A 21558-nucleotide genomic window follows, 5' to 3' on the forward strand; every position below is an offset into this window, starting at 1 on the left:
TTTATATGTGTCCTCATCTAATTGCACAGGCTGTCCTATTATTATTTCAAAAGCAGACAGCTGATGTTTACCAAAAGGTGTAGATCTAAGATTTAGAAATACTAGCTGACGAGCTATTGGCCATGAGAGATCAAATGCTTCTGAAAGCTTTCCCAGTTGAGTTTTGATTGTACCCTTAGTTAAAATGTTGCATTATTAGCCAAATGTCACAAATAGATTTAATTATTTGTCCAGTGAAATGAGTTCCCCAGACACTGTGTAACTCAGTAGGAATTTCCTAAATGGGAATTTCCTTTCCAATACTTTACCTACTGCTAAAGCTGTCACTCTTCTGCAGGGAAGGGCCTCAACCTAATGTGACATCACACAGATCATTACTAAGATGTTTATACCCTTGAGATGGTGGTATTTGAACAAATTCTATTGCCATACCTCAAAGGGTCCCTTAGGAAGGGGAAAGTGACCTTGTGACACATAAAGCATTTTCTCAGGATTATATTTAGGACATATAGGACAACAAGCATATGCTTTATGAGCTACTGTGGGAGAAAGTTTCCCAAAATATTGTTTTCCCCACAATATCACCTTTTTAGGTGCCCAATGGGTAATTGATGCATATGCTGGAGCAGTGGAAATTGTGTTCCAATAGGCAATATGGCTGATTATCAGGCTGGAACCACATCTGCATAGTGGTGTCAAAAATTCCCCCTTTTTGTTGCCACCTTTGTTTCTCTCCTTCCATGGCAATTTCTTGAGCCTATAGAAGGAAATCTTTCACTGGGTTAGCAGAGTTAATAGAAAGTAGTGGGCATTCTTGAGGCTGGACAGCATATCCAGCTTGATAACATCCTTGCTTATCATTTAAGTAAGACCCATCCATAAACCAAATTAGGTAATAGAATGCAGTTGTGGTGGTTTTCCTCCTGTGGTGCTGGAAGTAAGGTAGCAGTGGTAAGATAGTGAATAGTATTTACCTACGCAATATAACCTAAGAAGGTTTATCATCATCTACTTGACAATGCTTCCCATGCAATTTAGCATACCAAACAAGTTTAATTAGTTTAGTATCTCCCACTTTGTAGGAAGAGAGTACAAATTTCTTTGAGAACTCCCAGGGACCTTCTGAAAATTCTCAGAGGAATTTAAGTCAAAAGAAAGACTGCATTTAGGATTTGAATTTTGGAGAGGCTGTCAAAAAATATCAAAAGGTTCTAAAACACCTTTTGGTCAAGCAAGATCAGGTGTTTGCTGATCTTGCATCACTCTGAAACACTGGTTGCTGTGAAGTAATGCTTAGTTATCCATTTAACCAAAGTGATAACAGATGTTAAAGACAAATAGTTAAGAAAAACCTTAGTTCTTTGTATAGGGAGATTTCAGCCTTTTAGAACATAGGAAATTATTTTGACAAAACATAGAAATTCTGTCTTTTAGGTAGATTTACTCAAAGGTAAAGAACAACCTGTTACAACCTCATTATCAAGAGAAGATTAAAAGTCCAGGAAAATTATCCATTTAAGAAAGAGAAAACCAAATTCTAATTTTGCACCAGCTTACTTTTGATATTAAAACTCATTTACTTAATTAAATTTTGACCATGCACAAAACTCTTTTCTCAAGGTTCCTTTTTCACAAAGCTTCTATAACTTTCTTTTTACATTCAGAATTTGTCCCATGTCTTCTTTTTTTTCCCCTAGTACTTTAGGATAGATTTATCTTTCTTAACAAAACAGACAAAAATATTTTCTTTCCTTATACCTTCTTTACTGAAAAGATACATTACTTTCCTTGAATACAAAGATGTTTTCCTTTCTAATTTTTAGTAGCTTTAATTGCATATATTAATTAGAATTCTTAATCCTTACAGACCTTAATTTTTAGTGAAAACTAAGAAGTAAGCAATTATAAATTGTCCTTTACATTAGCATTCTGTGGCTTGGCAAATTCATGAACACTTTTTGTAGTTTCTAGAAACATGCTACTTCATAGTACAATCTTTTAATAAAATACAAGACATTTTTACTAATAGACCCAAACATTTTTTAGTTTCTCTGTAATAAGCCAAAAGTAGATAAATCTATGTTTAGTAATTAATGTCTAATATTTTATCTTACATGGAAATGACCTAGATACTCAATAAATTTCTGTCATTTAACTTAATGTAACAAAATTCTAAGGTTTCAAGTCACCAAAAGGTTTTGAAGTTAAGTACATACACCATAACAGATAATTATTGTTAAAAAGTTCACCCAAAAACTTTTATCTTTTCACATCTATTTAATTTACTTGTTTTCAATAATTATGTTTAGATGGCTTACAAAAAACTTTATGAGACATTAGACAAAATCACCTATCATTCTAAGCTATTATTCTGACAAATTTTGTAACAGAGACATGAGCTTATTTGACTAATAAACCCAAGCTGCACGTCTGCATCATATCCAATGCTGATAACTCTGAGGACATGCCTATTTCAACCAAACCAACAACTTAAACAAGATTTTGTTTACCCAAGATTATTTCATATCATGTTAACTTGAAAGACATTTGGGTTAGTTTCTATTACATTTAGAAATGATTTATGTAAGCACTTACTTTAAGCCAATTAAATAGAGCTCCTTTAGAAATTGTACCATCAGAGGTAGAAAAATATCGTATATATATAGACACACCCAAACACATAGACAGATGCAACAAAGATTTTATAGACTCTGTTTTAAAATTTTCCTTAGGTTTTTGGGCAAGGGTGTTTTCATAGCAGTCTGCGTCTCCAAAAGCTCCTTCCTTCTCCCCTTTTTTTTCAGTCTTAGGAATCTGGGGTGGTCTAGACAACAGCTCCCAGAGAGGTCACAAGTTTTTTGGATAAACAAGGGAGGTTAGTTATTTATCAAAGGACTGACATGCCCATCCAATTACATTTTCCTTAATTTACTTCTTTCTCTCTGGGTACTTAGTTTTATCTTTATTTAGGGAAGAAGACCTAAAAAAATTCCTGGTAGGCTTTGAATATCAGCTTCCAATTTGGCCAAATTCCTGATCATAAGTTGCTAAATCCTTCCAAATATATCATCAGGTTTCAGCTGGGACAAGCAGTAACTATTCCTGACAGTATTAAACAAATCCATTAATTTTTAATTTTAGTTTCCCCTTGACTATTCAAGGGTAGCAGTTTCCCAGATAATCTCTCAAAGTCTTGTTAACCCTGGGAGGGGCTCATATTGGTCCTCCTTCAAAGGTGGATTATGGGGGTGTCCATAAAGCCATAACTTAATAAGTACACTTCCTAAATGATCTTACCTAACTGGAACCTTCCTTCTAATGGCCAGTGTATAAGTTTTGGAGGCTCAAAGGAGCCCCAAAGTGGCCACTGTCATTTTAAATTAACCCTGAGTTATCTTGATCCAAAGATCCAAGCATTTACGGTGTTTTTAGAAGCATGATTTCCCGTTTTCTTTTAATTTGGTTTTACTATAAAGTCTGAACAATTTCTAAGGACAGTGTAGTGGGTCAGAAGTGTGCTGCTTGTGAGTGTCAGTCCCTAAAAAGGTCGTGAGCACTTCTTATGTGTCTCAGTTTCTCCCACTGGCAGTCAAAAACTACTGTTGAGGCTTGGAGTACACGACCAACCCTCATATGCACTTCCCTGGATGACCCCTCAATTACTTAAAGTGAAAGATCATGATGGAGTTCCCTATGGGTCTGCTGCACGTCTGGAGGGTCAACCTCAGACACTCCCACTAGTTTCTCAGTCACCTGAGAATGTTGACAGAAAATAACCAAAAGCCATTCTATAGATTAGAGAAATAAGGCGAGATTTACTTGAGCCAGAATGAGAATTATAACCCAGGAAAGCCTTAGAAAGTGTTCCAGAGAAGCATGGTTTTTGGTACAGTCTTATGTCTTTTTAGAACAAAGAACATACATTAAACACACCTAGGATACATTTTCAAAGTTTCAAAGAGATATTTAATTGCAAATTAGCAGGTCAACATGACCCTGATGTGGGGAAAGGGACTAATACGCGTGTTACCAATAGGGCATTACCAATAGGGCGTAGGAGGGGAAGTATGCAGTCTTATCTTAAAAGAGTGCATTCTTTACTTTAGTGGTTAAAGCAAATGTACAATGTATGTTTGATAGGCCATAAGTCAGGCCTCCCCAGTTCAAGCCGAATCAATTTTGAACCCAAATAGTTATTCCATATACATCAATATGTGAAAATCTCTTGTCACAGGATAGGAAGGAGGGATGGGCCAGTATACGGGGGATGGAGGAATCCAACACTAGGGATGGGTCAGTCCATTCAGGGGATGGGAGAATCAAACACTAGGGATGGGCCAGTTCATTCAGAGGATGGAGAATCTAACACGAGGGATATGCTAGTCCATTCAGAGGATGGAGTATCAACTACCTTGAAGGCTGGGCAGTTTCTGGGGATTCCCTCAAAGGCTAAATACATACTTATTACTATCCTTACCAAAGAGTATCATTCAAGAAATAATTTAGCTCTTTAACCACAGAAAAAAGTACCATTAAATAGCAGTCCATTGCCTTGACTGACTTTTCTGGAGCATTAAAAATGTGGTGATGAGGAAACAGTTACTTGAAAAAATGCTTATGATATAATATAAAATTAAAATATCAGAATGGAAATACCAAAATGAAGGTGGCTGGCTATCCATTCACAATGACTAGGTTGGCTCTGATTCTGCAAATCTCTGTATCCAGCCACGGCTGAGTTACCCATGGCCGAATCCCATGTTGAGCTGGCCAATTAGATTTGAACATGCTGGAATTTGAACCCTGAAATGAGGTCTTTGGAGACGGAAGGGCAGATGAGGCTACATCTGGTTTAGGACCCTGTGTAGAATTTCCCTGATTCTGGAGAGGGGTTGTGAGAATCTCCAGAGTGGCCTCATGTCTGGTCCTTCCTGAAGCCTGATGGACCAGCTCTTCCTTTGCAACCAAAGAGACTTCCTGATTCCCAGGGGCATGGAATGGGCCATATATTAAGTGCCTACTATGTGCCAGCAATTTACTCACGTTATCTAATCAATCCTGACAAAGCCCTTTGGGGTGGGTGTTATTATCCATTTGATAGAAGAGAAAACTGAAGTTCAGATGTGACAGATAGCTGCTCCAAAGTCCCTCATCCGGCAAGTGATGAAATTTAAACTCTGGTTTCTAATCCTGTGCTTTTTCTACTCACACTTAGACCAGATACAAAGTTGGAGGATTACAGTGATGGAAACAAGTTAAGAAACACATACGGATGGAGAAAAAGCCAGAAGGAAATAGATCAAAAGGTCAGCAGTTCTTACATCAGGATGCTGGGACTGGGAATTTTCTCCTTCTTTTCTGCATTTTCCTAATTTTGTTTAATGTACACTGAGAGCAAAATGAGACCACAGTCAGCTCCCAGGATATTTCAGGAGCAGGGGGCTTCCTTAGGCGTCCAAGTGGGTACCGGCACCTCTTCAGCGGCACCTGCAGCCTTTTCCCTGCTCTCTGGGAAAATATCTTTTCCACGAGTCACCTCCTTCCAGAGGCAAAGTGGCTTCTTCCTTCAAAAGGCACAGCTATTTAATCACAAATAATTGCTGCTCAGAAAGATCGGCATTTTACAACCCTCAGATTCACTGTCTTTCAAATCAAACAGCTCAGTGAATCATCAAGTAAGTGAGTATAATAGAAATTCTGTCTGTTTAAAAACCCACCTCTCTCCTACATGCCTCCCAAGTTATTTTTCCCTGTCTTGATTGATCCTGATGGAAATACTTCTCTCCCCCTATCATTATGCTATAGAGTGTGTTGATAAAGACTCAGGGAGCTCGATTCCTCTCTGGTTAGAATGAGGAACTGGCATTTATCAAGCACCTGCTTTATGCCCTGAGTTACGTGCATTCAACATGGTATTTCATTCATAACAGGGATAGGAAGAGGTGTGGGCATTGCCCTTTTCTAGGTAGGGAGAGTGAGGTTGAGGGAGAGGTTAAAAAGTGGGGAGCGGGCAGCGTGGCACAGTGGCCACACTCTCAGCCCAGACATCAGCTAGACAAGATCTTGAAAGCCCACTCTGCCCCTGACTGTGACCTTGGGCAGATGGCTTGCTTCCCACAGCCCCAGGTCCCTCCTCTGTAAATCAGTGAATAATAGTAACAGTCCCACCATTATCATCGCATTGCTGTGAGGATTAACTTATGATGATATTTATTTAATGTCATTAGCACAATGATATTTGAACTGTTCTTTTCATAGGGCTTGTACATTTCCCAATGATGTTAGGTTTCTTTTTGGTATTGTGAATTGGATACTTTCTTCCCATTATGTTTTAAATTGGCTATTGTGTCTCATTTTTTATGTTAACTTTGTGCACACAGGAATGGAAGCCTATGAGGGTTGAAACTTTATTAAGTTCACTGTTGTGTCCTGAATTCTTAGAAAAGTGCCTGGCATACAGTAGGTATTCATTAAATACTGTTGAATAGGTGGATCTCGCAAACTTACTGAATTCTCTTATTGATTCTTTTGTTTTTTTCCAGTTGATTCTCTTGGCTTTTTAATAGATAGCAAAATGTCTCAACTTGTGGTGGTGTTTTCTTTTCCAGTATTTGGAGTTTTTATGTAAAACAGCATTGGTCTGGGCAGACTCCTCTGTAGTGGTCCTCTCGTAGTAGGAATACTTCTAATGTGTCGATATGAAGTCTGATGTTTTGAGGGTTTTCTGGCAGCTGCCTTTTACCAGTTTGTGAAAGTTTCGATCTATTCCAACTTTCCTGAAGTTTGTTTTTTATTTTATTTTATTCTTTTAAATCAAGAATGAGTGTTGGATTTCATTATCCATGTTTCTGGCATCTAGTAAGATGATCATCTGTTTTTTGCTCTTTAATTTGTTGATGCCATTTCATTAGCTATTAAAAGCAACAAGTGTATAGACTAAATACACGGGAATGTGCATATAGAATAATGTTTTTTAAAAATGCACATTAAATAATACATACACGGATGGCAGCCACGTAAACACATTTTACTCTCAGAGAAGAAATCGTGTCTCTATGTGCCTGCCTCTGTCACCACACCTTCCTAGGGCCATCCTCATCCTGAGTGGGAGAGACTGCTGATCTGCTTCGTTATATTGCAGGACATTTCCTAGGTCATGTCTACTAGCGGGCAGAGTGACCATGCATTAAGGGTCCCTCCTGGTCTCTCGGTGGCCCTCAGTTCTGCTCAGTGGGGCAGGGGCATTGAGCAGAGTTGACCATCCCTCGGTCTCGGGCACCTGCTCGTCTCTTCCAGGAGGCTCTGAGCGTAGGTGGAACTAGAACTGGCCCCGTGGGGCAAAGCAGTCATCTTCTGTCCTCTCTGTAACTTCCATCATGTGGCTTCAGGGGATGATAATAGCCTTCGGAGTCTCACTGCCACCCAGCTTTTCAGAGGGCCCTTCTCAGCCAGCAGGAACTGTGCACCCCGTGATCCATTTAATTTCTGTCCCTTGTGCCTCTCTTCCTCAGGGATTCTGCTGGGAAGAGTGATGGCTGAAAGGGCAGAATGTAGGCACCTCTGGGGTCCTGGTGACAATACCAGGGATCTTAAGAGATTTTAGAGTAAGGTAGTATAATGACTTGAATAGTATCCTCCCAAAAGATATGTTCAAATCCTAACCCCCAGTACCTGTGAATATGAGCTTATTTGGAAACAGGATCTTTGTAGAGGTAATTAGCTAAGGATCTCGAGATGAAATCATGCTACATGATGGGCCCTAAATCCAGTAACTGGTGTCACTATAGATGAGAAGAGGACACACAGAGACACAGTGGAGAAGTCTGTGTGAGGATGGAGGCAGAGGCTGGAGTGATGCAGCTACGATCCCAGGAGCACCAAGGGTGGCTGGAGCCACCAGAAGCTGGAGGAGGCAAGGAACGATTCTTGCCTACAGCCTTCAAGGGGAGTGCGGCCCTGGGTGACACCTTGATTTCAGATTTCTAGCCTCCAGAAATGTGGGAGAATGAATTTCTGTTGTTTAAGTCACCCAGTTCGTGGTACTTTGTTAAGGCAGCCTTAGGAAACAGATATGGGTATATTAGGTTTAATTTTAGTTTGAAGAACATTTCTTGCTACCATAACATAAATAACCACATTTAAAAACTTAAATGCAAAAAAATGTTATTATTTAATAGTAGGAAAATTTTAGAAACTTTTTATGTCTAGCTATAGGGAACTGGTAAAATAACTTATGATACATCAACTTAAATAGAAATACATTCTACAGCTATTACAAGAGATAATTATTAAGACTATATAACAATATGAAAAAGAAAATATTTATGTTACAATGATCAATAAATGATATGTTTCTATTTGGGATATGTTTAATTATGTCTGCATATGTACAAAGACTGGAAGAAAATACAGAGAAATGCAAATGATTCATATGATAGAACAGTGGAATTGTGTGTCATTTAAAATTTTTTCTAAGGTTGTTATACAGATGTTTTCATAATAATTTTAATTAAAATTCTATTAATCTATTCTTATAAGTATGGAATAATTACAAGACAGTTCTGTAATAAACAAAATATGTCCAGAATCCTGCAAAGAGTCGTATGTCACTAATCTACAAATTAACAGAGAGAAAATGATTTTGTAAGGCAAAACTTGACTCAAAGAGGAAAATCCCCCGGGCTGGTGTTATTTGAAAAGCACATACAAGAAACGTTCTTTACTGTTCCTCTCCACCTGGAGCTAGTGTGCAACACCACCCCCCCACCCACACACACCCAGGCCTCCCTTCCTGGTCTACCCCAGTTGCAGAAATCCCCATCAGTAGAGAGCCATCCTGTTGGGTGAAGGCATCGCATCTCTGATGTTGGTTAAATCAGGATGGGTACCACATTTATATGAGTATTTATTCTCATATTCTCTTATTGAGTCCCTCAGTCAACAAAGCACCCCCAAGAAATGGCCCTTCCCTGCTGGGTCTTATAGGAGAGTGATTGTGTAACAGGTTGTCTCTTAGGACAGCAGAGACCAGGCTCTAAAGGAGTGCTGGAGGGGGTTAATCTGGACCACGGAGCAGCAGCCGACTTGGCTCCTTCTAATGATGAAGGGCGCTTGAAAGATGAGTTGGGGGAGGCTTAAGAGAAAAGCCCACTTAAAAATTTTACCCCAAAGCTCTGAAGTCCAAGGTTAGTTCAAGTAAACAGACATGCTTCAACACACTTACAACATCTAAAACTAAAAGATAATTTGTTCTCTTAAAATAGTCTCAAACAGTCTTTTATACACACACACACACACACACACATAAATCATTTATGCTCACTCCTCCACACCCTTCAACTATTTCAAATAAAAAAGGTTTTATTGTACTTTTAAATCTTTCTCATGCTTCTATGATATCTCTCTAATGCATGTTTTCTCTGAAAGGACATAAAATTGGGAATCTATATTCTTTTTTCTGATTCCATTAAAAGTTACTTTAAGGATTCTGGTTGTTTCTGAATTGGTCTCATTAATAGCTTTATTGAGCACCTATTATGTGCAAGGCATGAATCTTGGGGAAGTGTGAACATTGAGTAGGGGGAGCAAATGGATATGACATAGACCCTAACCTTGGCAAATTTAGACTAGAATGAGATCCAAGGCAGAGGTGAGGCCTTGGTTGGGATTGAGCATGACATCATGACGCCACAGAGAAGGCCATGGCTCCTGGGATTAATCCTAACAGAGAGTGTCAGGAAAGTTACCTTACCTGAAGGAAACGCAGACAAGGGCACCCCAGACAGAGGGAACAGCGTGAACAAAGACATGAGGGTCTCAGAGTGTCTGGTTGGAGCCTGCAGGGGCAGGCACAGCTTTCTCCACCTCTGTGCCCCAGCACCTCACATCAGAGCTGGCATGGGGCAGGAGTTCACCAGGACAGAGACCATGTCTTATTCACCCAGGTACCCCAAGTCCCCAACAGAGTTTGGCATCAGATTGCCACTCCATAATGCCTTGCCACAGTTCGCATAGAGTCGAGGTCTTAAAATCCATTGTCTACAGGGTCAGAAAGGTAATGAAAATGAGTAAAGACATACTAGTATAAGACATTAGAGAATGGTGGGGACTGGGGCCAACCAAAGAGTGCCACCATGTTGGCTCATGGGCTCAGTGTTGCTGAGTCTCTCAACTTTTGAAAAGAAGTAAAAAAAAAAAAAAATCTAGATTTGTATGTGAAATTTTCAGATTTTTTAAATGTCCAAGGATCAAATAGAACATGCCCAAGGACCAGACTCAGCTCATGGCCCACCAGTGTGCAGCCCAAGAGCAGAGTGTATAGTCAGAATTGGAGGGAGAGAAGACTGGAATGGTAATTTGGGACTACATTTGAAAGAGCCTGGAATGTCTCCATATGAAGTTTTGGTTCTATGGGTGGCTGGGAGCCTCTCAGCATTTTTCAACTGGGAAGTGGCAGAAGTGGACCTGTCACTGGAGTGGAGAAAGTATATGGAGGAAGAGGAGACATCAGAGGATGGGACTCCTGGAGGCTGTTGCAGTATACAGGCGAGACATGACAAAGGGTAGCTGCTGGAGAGTGATGGTGTGGACAGCATGGGTAGGAGAGAAATTTAGGAGGGAGAACAGGGAGGACTGGGCGAGCAGTGGAGAGAGGGAGGAGAGGATAAGGTTGACTTTGGCCTTGTAGCCTGGGTAACATGGTGACTGGGAACACCATTTTACAGGACATGCCATTTGCCCTCCTGCACACATTCCCAGTGGTCCACCCAGTAGAGGGGCTGCCTGCCTTCTCCTAACCTCTCTCTCATCCACTCCCTCTTGGAGCATTGCTATTTTTAATGCCTCCCCCACCACCACTCCCAAAGTTCGTCCCTTTGTTTTCCTTTCCCTCTCTCCTCCTTCCACTGCTCCATTTCCTTTACCGAGTTGTCATTTCAACCAGCTCCTCTCCTCTGTGTGCCTTCCCTCCTACGGGCAGCCCACCCACCTACCCTTCTCCCACAAATGAGGCTTTTAAAGCTAATTATCTAGACTTTTTTGATCCAGCACAGAAGCCGTGCACTTAAAGAAGTGAGACCAGGTGACTTAGGCCTATTTTTAGTGGCTGCAATTTGTAGGCTGTGGCATCTATTGTCACAGCAGCACCCAGAGTCCAGAGCTCAACTCCAGAGCCCCCGTGTCTGAGGATCTGTAAAATCTGCAGTTAGTTAGTTAGTTAACAGAGGGGCTAACCTAGTGATAAAGTCATATCCCATGGTGTCTTGGAAACTTGCCTTTCTACCCCTCTCTGGTGAAGATAGGAAATAGCCAGGAACAGGAACGCAAGTAGGCGGGGAGGGAGAGAGGGAGAGAGGGAGAGAGGGAGCCCACAATGTGAGGTAATCTGTGCACACAGCTCACCGTGTCCCACCTCCGCGCCCATAACCGCACTGTTCTTCCTCTTAGCACACTCCATGACCCCATCCTCTACTCTCCAGATGAACGCCTGGGGCCCAAGCACCCACTCTGCTCTTAGAAGGAGTCAGGGAATGAAAGAAGGGAGGGAAAAAGTGATTCCTTGATCCTAATGTAGATTCTCCTCTCAACCCAGGTTCACGCTCAGCTCTAAAGGACCCAATCCTTGACACCAGGGGACATGTGGAAAATGCAGTTCTCACTGCTCCTTAAGGAGAGCTAGAGATTCATCCACACCATGAAATATAACTCAGCAACAAGAACAAACTTTTGGTACATGGAATAACATGGAGGGCCCTGAAATGCCTTCCGTTAAGTGGTGGAAGCCAGGCTTAACAGGCTCCATACTATATGATTTCATTTATAGGAGGGTCTGGAAAATGCAAACACATAGAGAAAGAAACGTCAGGTCAATGGTTGCAAGGGGATGTGAGTGAGGAGAGGAGGTTGATGTGCAAGGAGCACCAGAGAAGTTTCTGGGATGATGTAAATAGGCTTGATTGTGGTGATGGGCACAAGTATACATTTTGTCAAGACTCATAGAACTGTACACCTAAAAAGGGCGGATTTTACTGTGTGACTCAAGAAAACAAACACACCAAAAAAAAAATAAAAAATAGAGCTAGAGACTGATGCTCTAAATCTAGGTCCATCCCCTAACCTATGTCACCAGTTTCCACGTGAACAGGGCTTTGGGGCTCAACTGAGGCTGGTGAAAGCTCTGGAATTCCCTCTGGCTCTGCCTTTTCCATCTGTGGGACTTTGGGTAAGTTACCCCACCTGTAACTTAAGCACTGGATTTAAGTTATTCATCTGAAAAATCAGGATAATAACAGCATCTACCCCGTAGAATTATTGAGAGAATTAAATGAGATAACAAGTGTGAAGGGGTTAACCCAGCACCTGGCATATTGTAAGTTTTTAATAAACGTTCTCTGGCGTTATTATTGGCAAGCAGCCTCATGGCCACTGACTAATTTTATTCTTACAAGGTTGGAAATATGATTTTCCCCCAATTAAAATTCTTGGGAGAATCTTAATTGAGATTCTTAATTGAGATGAAGTGATTTGCCCAAGGTCGCAAAAGTCTCAGAAGTGGCAGGCTACAGTCTTGAACCTTTTGGATGTCGAGCTCATGGGTTTTCCATTGCACCACAGCCTCTTGCTTCAGCGAAGCCTGCTTGCAAGTGCTTTGGGTCCAGTATCCGACTATAATTCACGCCAAGATAGGAACAGAGACCTGGTGGGTAGACTATGCATGCAGTGTGGAGACAGCCTGCAATCCTCACCTGGTCTCAGGCAGACTGGACTTGAGACCTGGCTTTAGTAAGAGGCACTCTGAAATTCTGAGCAGTTGACTTCACATCTTGGAGTCTCAGTCTCCTTTTCCATAAACAGGACATCATCATTCACACTTTCCTCTTTGAAGGATGTGCAGTAGGAATCAAGTGCTCAGCCATGATGAGTGGCTACAGAAATGCAGAGTGTTAATGGGGCCCTACTAGGAATCCAGCTAAGGGGGAAATAGAAACATATTTCTCCTCTTTATGACATGAGTCATTCTGCTACGTGTTCACAGATCCTCTGCCATCTAGCCTGATCTGAGGCTGGGCGTACACTCACACCCTCCAGAGGGGAGGGACTTTCATTCTGCTCCTTTTTTTGCTAGCTGACCTCCTGAGATCTGGGCCTTGCATATCTACCCAGGCCCACTTCTCTCTACACCCATCACCTCTACCGTGTGCCCCCCCAGGACAGAAATTGTGCCATCTTCATCTGTGTACCTCCACGGCCTGGCATAGATGATTGAGCTGAACAGAGGAGGCATTTGCTCTGTTTGAAACCCAACATCTGCTTTTTCACTGACAGGCTGCCCTCATTTCCTGGCAGGTACTGCCCAGGGAAATCTACTCATCCTGCAGGACTCCATTCAAATGCCACCACTGGATGTCCTCCTGGACCGTCCCCTCCATATCTCCCCTCCCGGCCTCTGTGCTGCCTATCCCATCATAGCCATTTCCACTCTGTGTCAGGGTGGTCTCTTTAGAGTCTCTTTTTTCTGGAGGAATGGAAGCTCCTCCAGATTAGGGAGCATGTCTAAAATTCGTCTCTGTTTCCCAAGTACTCACAACAGCTTGGCACAGGGGAGATGCTCAGACAGGCCTTGCTGACCGACTGGTTGGCTAAAGGAATTCATGAATAAATGATCTTTCTCTTCTAGATAATGGTCCTCAGGGTCTTTTCTAATGCTGCTGCCTCCTTCTTGGTGAATTCCCCTTGTTTCTTACTAATTCCTCTATTCTTGTTCCATTAGTTGTTGGTAGTGATCTCATTGTGGCAGCTGAAGAAGGAGACAGCGGGTTTGGAGAAGGTGATGGTTACCGGCTGTGTGAAGCATATTTTGGACAGCGTTTTAGAAGCTCTAGGGGAACACGATCCTCAGAGTGGTGGGGATGTGAAGTGGGGGTAGAGGAGAAAGCCAAGCCTGTGGATGCCTCCAGCCCCATTGACGCAAATATGCCTTGAGACTTGCCACCTTCCCTCTTTCTCTCTTCCAATCCGTTCTCCATGCTGCAGCCAGAGAGAATTCTTCAAAACTCAATTATGGGGTTAACTTCCCAAGATACCACCAGACAACCCATTAACAAAGCAAAGCTGAATTTGTTAGGACTTACTGTAGTAATGGAGAACACCAACTTGAAAAATTCTTCACAGTTTCCTAGAAGAGGGATGTCAGAATACATTTACAGCGTTTGGAGTTCTATGCTTAAGTGGTTTAAGGCAGGGAACTCCTTGGGTAGGCAAAGTTTGGGCACAGCAGGGCAGGGTTAGTGCACATAATGAGACAGAGTCCTGAAGCAAGTCTTAATAGTAAACCGTCACTGGGAAAGCAAGCTGTTTGCCCAAGTTTCAGATCAATTGACCTGCAGGGATTTCCTGAAGCAGACGGTGGACTTATTTACTGGCTTATAGTCTTATCTTTCGCAGGCAAAGTTTTCCTGGAACAAACAACCAAGTCATGTTGACACAAGTGGTCCCAGCTCTTAGTCCTCGTAGTTAAGTCCTGGTTGATGTGAGTGGTCATAGTTCTCAGTGTCACCAAACTCCCATTCCACTTCCTTCCAAAACACATAACAAAACTTTCAAAGTCTCTTACTGCCTTTGTAATGAAATCCAAATCCTTAAGTGTCCTAAAAGGCCCAGACTCTTCCTGCATCACTCCCCTGCTTTAGTCCCTAAATGTGACACGTTCCCTCATGTCACAGGGTTTTTGCAGGCCTCTCTGCCTAAAAATGCACACATTGCATTTGCTCTTTACACACACACACACACACACACACACATGCACACACACACACGCATGCACACACACACAGAGCTTTATGAAGTAAAGACTGCACTTACCCTCACTTTAGTGATGAGAAAGCTGAGGCACAGAGAGGTGAAATAACTTGCCCCAAGTCCTATTGTTGATGAGAAGATGCACTAGAATTCAAACCCGGGGATTCTGGCTCCAGAGCATAAACATTTAATTATTACGCTACCGTAAACCTTGCATGCTTCCCAGAGATGAACTCCCATCTCCCTGGATAGTTTCATTGTTTTCTCTCTCTTTCTCCCAGACTCATGGTTGCCATAACAGGGGTTGGGACTGGAGCGGGGGAAATGCCAGATGGCAGAAGTAACTTTCCTGTGAAGCTAATGAAGCCTCAGCAGTGATTTATTAAGGGTGGGGTGGAGGGAGCTCTCTGGCTTGGGCACAGAGGTACCTTGTCTGCAGAGAATTCAAAAACAGTAAAACCAACTGAAAATAGATCTGCCCTTTCTTATCACCATGCTCTGGCAGACCTATAAGAGGTTAGTGATGAAATAGAGCTCCCCGCTGGGGCAGATTGCTCCCATTGTCCCCTACCCCTTGGAAGACCACTGCGGGCAAGTTTCAGGGCCCCCCACTTGCACAGGCTCCTTCTAAGGCCTGGGACAGCCTCTAGCAATGTATTTGCAAGGATGTTTTTGTGAAATTTTAAAAAGTAATATATTTAAACCACAATCAGTGAAGGTCACCATCTCTTTCCATTCCATTTTCACTTCTGTCTCTCTTCCCCTTATGTGGTATAGGTGGAGTAGTCCTGGGATCCAGTGAAAATAAAGCTAAGATGGGGAAACATTTAGTTGGTCTTACTGGGATATATTTGTCTTCTGCAGTCACTTTCACATATTGTTATCAGTAGCTACGGTGGTATTAGAATGGCTTCCAGAATACTGACTCACCTAATGTGACTTATCTACATTGTGGTAGGTTTTATAGTAATAATAATGTCCTATGGCACCCAGCACAGGAAGTATGTGGTTAATTAGATTTGAAATATACAGGGCCAGATGCAAGTCTATGGAAAATTCTTCTAAATCTTTTAGCTCACTTATGAAAAAAAAAACCCAAAATCACAACTGAAAGCGATTTTCCCAAATTTGTTAACAGCTTTCAAAAACTACATAATATTACTAATAGAGTTCTGAAGTTAAAAAAATGTTCTTAACTATCAAGAATAAAAATCAAATTTTGATCAACCATGATAGAGGAAAATCTGAACTATCTTCTATATTTTCTATAGAAAATAGTACAAGTGTTATAATAAAGAATTGTAATAGAATTATAGAGATGATAGAGATGTGTCAGGAAGTTAATTTAATACAAATATTATATTATTTTCTGGATTTATGCTGCTTATGGTATTTGTCAGTGTGTTACAATAAAGAATTATGTCTGGTCTTTGTCCCCAGTTCCTATCACAGAGTTTCAAAAACCCTCAGAATTTCCTGAGTGACAGGAATGTCTTTGTTGTACTAATGAGAAGACCCACAGTGAGCCCCAGAGAGCTGCAGGACGGGACCTGGTCACCAATAAGACCAACCATGTGATGAGAGGATTGGGACTTTTAGCTGCCCAACCTCTAGGGACGGGGAGGAGGCTGAAGACTGCATCAGTCATGTGGCCAGTGATTTAATCAATTATGCCTATAAAATGCAACCCCAACAAAAACTCTGGACACCGACCCTCGGAGGAGCTTCAGTTCCAGGAGGATGACGTGTCCTGGCTCCATGGGGAGAGGGCACAGAAGCTTTGTGTTCCCTCAGAGACCTCTCCCTAAGTGTACCCTTTATACTAAAACCATCATCATAAGTATAGCACTTTCCTGTGAGTTGTTCTAGCAAATTACTGAACATGAAGGGATGTGAGAATCCCTGAATTTGTAGCCAGTTGGTCAGAAGTCGGGGTGGCCTAGGCACCCTACTTGCAGCTGTCATCTGAAGTGGGGGTAGTCTTGTGGAAGACTGGCTTTGGTTGTGGGATCTGATGCTAACTCTGGACAGATAGTGTCTGAGCTGTATTGCTGTACACTCAGCTGGTGCGGGACCAGTTGGGATTTTGCAGTAGTTAGTATCAGGAAACAGGTTCCCTAGAATGATCCTGACTCACTGAAACATGTGGTTTGGGAAGAGAAAGGATGAAAGGTAGGGGGTGAAGCACCTTTATTCATGGACTGCCACAGGGCACCTATTGTGTGGAACTGCAGCTATGCCCTGATTGCTTCCTGGAGGTAAAAGTTACCAATGGAATTTAGAGGTGATGGATCCAGCACATAGGGTGGTGGCTCACGGAGTTGTAAGGAGATGCAAGATAATAAGAAGACAGCAAAACATACAATCCTTTGGTTACTGTTCTCTGTAACAGCTAAAAGGAAAATAGGAACTGGGCCAAATTTAGATTCTGGCCAGTTCGTCTGTAGCCTCTAGTCCTTTGGCGTGACCTTTTGTGGGACACGAAAAGCCTTATGCACATAAGTGGGTAAAAATGGACAGAGGGTAAAGAAGAGAAGTTTCTGGGACTCTTTGACATGGGCACACCATGCAATATGGTATCAAAACTCATTGGTGAAGCCCTAATGGGGCTTCACCGTTAAATTGAGAGGACACAGAAACACGAGAGTTGATAAGATTAAGGTGGAAGTTGGATGAAAATTGAAATGTTTAAACAGGCTTTACGTAAAGTGGTTGTGTCTCCTTGTTTTATGGAAATGGGTGTTATGTCTGACAGAGGAATACTTCCCCTCCCTAACATTGTAGAACCCAAACCTGTTGGTGATGTCCTAACTGGGGCTACAGTTAGGAAACCAACACTTGATGGCATTAAGGTGGAAGTGTAGACAAAAATTGTATGTTGAGCAGGCTTTATGTGAAGTGGTTGTATCTCTTCACTGAATGTATTATAGCTTAGTAGTGTCTGACTGGGGAACCTAGTTTCCCCTACCTAGTACCATAAAACAGAAGGTATGCAAATTTATCTTTCAAGCAATATTACTTGAACATGCTAGATGGGAACCAATGAGACTGTCAGAGCCCACATAGTGTAGAATAGAAGCTGGAATACTGGTGCAGACAAATTCTGTGTGTGGAGTGTAGACCGAGGCTTAGGGCAAAAGCCTATGATTGCCTACTTTCCAGCGACAACTACTGAGACTCTGGACCAGAGAATTTCCATTTGAAGTGCAATTACTAGCTTGCTATTGGACAGTAATTGAAATGTCCTATGACTGAAGGACATAAAATAATCTTGAAAACTGAAATGCCCACAATGCCTTGAGTGATGTTGGAGAAATGCTCTAATGGGGAGGGCATTGATGCCCAGTAGTGTTCCATCATGAAATGGAAATGGTTTGTATAAGAACATGCTACCAGGAGAATGCGAGGAGGAACTCATGAGCAGGGAGCCTCTTTTACCCTGAGGAGCTGCTGGATCCTATGGCCACTGGGCCACTTGGGCAGTGCCCTATGAACCGCTCTCCATTGACCAACAAAGAGCTGCGTGGTTTGTGGACAGTTCCATGGTGAATGGACAGCTCCTGTTTGAAGGCAGCCGCTCCGATGGAAGAAGGTCAAAACAAATCAGCTTAGTGGACTGAATTGCATGCTGTTTGCCCCATGTTTGGGTTTTTACCAACTCATGGGCAGTGGCCAATGGCCTGGCCATATGGTCAGGCAGAGAGTAATGGAAAACTGGCCTATTAGTGGGATGTCCATATGGGACAGAGCCCTATGGAAATGGCTACGGGAATTTGAGGGGTGCATTAAAGTAGGACATGTCTGTGCCCATCACAAGAACCTCCACCCAGGATCGGAAGGTGATTGGAACCGGTAAGTGGATATCCCTGGGTCCAGGAAATGAATGGACGGTGGGGGCTGCAGCAGTGCAGAGATGGGCTGAGTCTGGACAAATTCTGCTTGCACCCTCTGACTCCAACAAGATGCCAGCAAGAACTGCTGTGTCTGCCAACAGGCGAGACAGAGACTGCGGATGGCTGTGGGCAGACTCCTTGGGGAACGCCCCCACGGTAGCTGGCAAGTGGATTACTGGACCCAGGCCGGTACCCCTGGGTGGGAGGTACATATGGGTCCTGACAGGAGCAGACAGTGACCCTGACCTGGGCTTTGCTTACCCAGTGGTAGAAGCCAGTGCTCAGAGGGCTATAAAAGAACTACAACAGAAGCTGGTGCACCAACTTGGACCTCCAAGTTACTTTTCTTCAGACTGAAGAACACACTTTCATCCTCAGAGTAATAGTTTGATAGAGCATTGGAACAGGCAGTTAGAACATCGTTTGTCTAAATCAGGGGGAGATACAGGCATGAAGGGCTGGCTTACACACCTTCATGAGTGTGTATCACACTCAACATGAGGGGCCACGGGAGTGTGATGTGTAGTGACTTCTTTATTCATTCTCTTTATTCTGACTTTCATTCCTCACTTTGTATTTGTAACTGCATGTATTTTTATAGAACCCCCCCAACCTGAAACAAGGCCCCACAGGCCCGGCTGCACCCTGTTGTGTGGGTTCCCTCCATATTTATGTCTCCTTCAGTTCTTGATATTGATCCCAGGCATTGTCAGTGTTTTCTTTGGACAAAAACAGCTCTTCCTTATTAAATGGATCTCACAATAATTGCCATTGAACACCGACAACGTGCCAGGTACTCCTGATACTTGCCTGCATTGTGTTACGTGCTTCCCACAACAGCTCCACGAGGAAGGAAGTATGATCCTTGCCCCCATTTTACAGCTGAAAAGACTGAGGCTTGGAGCAGGTCAGTAAACTGCCTGTGGTCTCACTCACAGGTAGTGGTCCAGACAGAGTGTGAATTTAGACAGTCTAGTTCTATGGGTCCTGCTCTTTAACTATGCTCCTGCCCCAGGGAAGAGAAGCCGTGTGGAGCGCCTGCAATGCACCTGGGACTTAACACACGTTATCTCATTTAATCCTGGCCACCTGGGAGGTTGGTGCTGGTTTCCTCCTTACAAAAGAGGCTGCTGAGGCCCAGAGAGGTGAGGCAACCTGCCCCAGGACTGCAGCGTGGGAGTGGAGGTGGCCTTCAGACAGCACTTGCTCCAAGCAGTGTCCACCTGCCGCAGTGTCCTGTTCTTCCAGGTGACACCTTGAGCTCCGAGGCCCTTTCCCGCCCTCTGATGCCCTGTCATTCTGCCCTGGGCCTGCTCCCAAGCCCACATCTCCTCCTTCAGAAAAGCAAGGCGCCGGGATCCCAGGCCCCAGAGGACACCCACGCGGCCCATCTGCCAGTTCTGAGACGCCGCGACAAATCTGTCAGGAAGCCCACAACAGCTGTCTTTTTCACTTCTGGCCTTTACAGAAATGACGACTACTTGCTGTCTTACAATGGGAATTTTTTTTTTTTTAATTTGTTTTTCCTAAAGGGGAAAACCGAAAGCCTTTCTGATTCAGCTCAGTCCCTGGAGGGAGGCTGGCGATCAGCGAGCTGTTGGGCTGGGCACTCCTCTCCCCGTTTGGCCTGACTCCTTGGAGTGGGATACAGAATTCAGAGGTAGGAAAGCAAACATTGCCTCATTAAAACTTGGGTGCCTGTTTGACTCATTAATCATCTTGCCCTAATACTCCCTGATCGGTCTGTTCGTTGCTATTAATCACGGGCTCGTAGGAGGAAGCTGCCGGCTGTAGCTACTCTTCTCTTAACCCCTCGGCTACCCACGCCCAGAGCCTGTCATGGAATGTGGGCCCCAGGGTGAGGGTTTGCGAGATGATGGTGGGTGCTTTGTCCTGTGGGCCCTGGATGCCAAGCAGGTCATGGGCTCACCATCGCAGCAACGTGACAGTGACCTGTCACGGATACCTGCCGGGTGTCAGGGGCCCTGTCTCATTTAATAGAGCTCCCCATTTTACAGATGAGGAAACTGCGGCTCAGAAGTGGCTGGTCCAAACTCACATCTCTGGGGGGCCAAGTAAGGACTGGAAGTCATGGGTGTTGTACCCAAGAGCTCTAAGCAGCAGAGGCAGCCCCTGGCCTCTCCATGTCCCCTCCTTCTGTCCATCAGTAGGCTGCTCGGTAGACTGGGAAGGATGTGGGATTTAGAGTCAGACAGACGTGAAGGAAAATCCTAGTTCTGCCACTTTTTAGCGGACCTCCAAGCCTCGGTTTGATCATTTATAGAGCGGGGATAATGTGTTTCTCACAGGGCTCTGTTTCTCACAGGGCTCTGAGGGTTAAATGAGAAGCCATAGGAAGTGCCTTGCATAGCGCAAGTTGAAGATCCTCTAAAAATGGCAATTTTCTTCAAACATCCCCTCCCCTCTAGGGGTAGGGAAGGCACTTTCCTCTTAAGCAAAAGGATCTGACAAATTTCTTTAGACTAATCAACTGGACTCTAACGCCCAGTCACTTCCCTCAGCTCGCTTCCTGGCACAAAGTTCCAATACAATGTTGATGGCACACCTGAAGTCCCCGTGCCCTCTGCCTGGAATGCTCAACCCCGATCTCCCATCCACCAAGGCCTGGCAAGCTCCCACTCATTTTCCAGACCCAATTCAACCCTCTCCTCTGCCAGCAAGTCTTTTCTGATCCCACCAATCAGAATTAGCTGCTTTCTCATGTTAGTGCTGCTGAAATAGCTATGATAGATATGTAGTCACAGGTTAGCATAAGTTGGCATAAGGGAAGCCATCCTGTAGAAGGGAATCATGTTGGAGCTGTAAATAACCCTGATCCACAGGCACCCCTTTGTTGAGCCTGCAATGC

This window comes from Ceratotherium simum, chromosome 4 (genome assembly GCF_057802395.1).
Source record: "Ceratotherium simum simum isolate JZ-2026a chromosome 4, ASM5780239v1, whole genome shotgun sequence".
Taxonomy (NCBI): domain Eukaryota; kingdom Metazoa; phylum Chordata; class Mammalia; order Perissodactyla; family Rhinocerotidae; genus Ceratotherium; species Ceratotherium simum.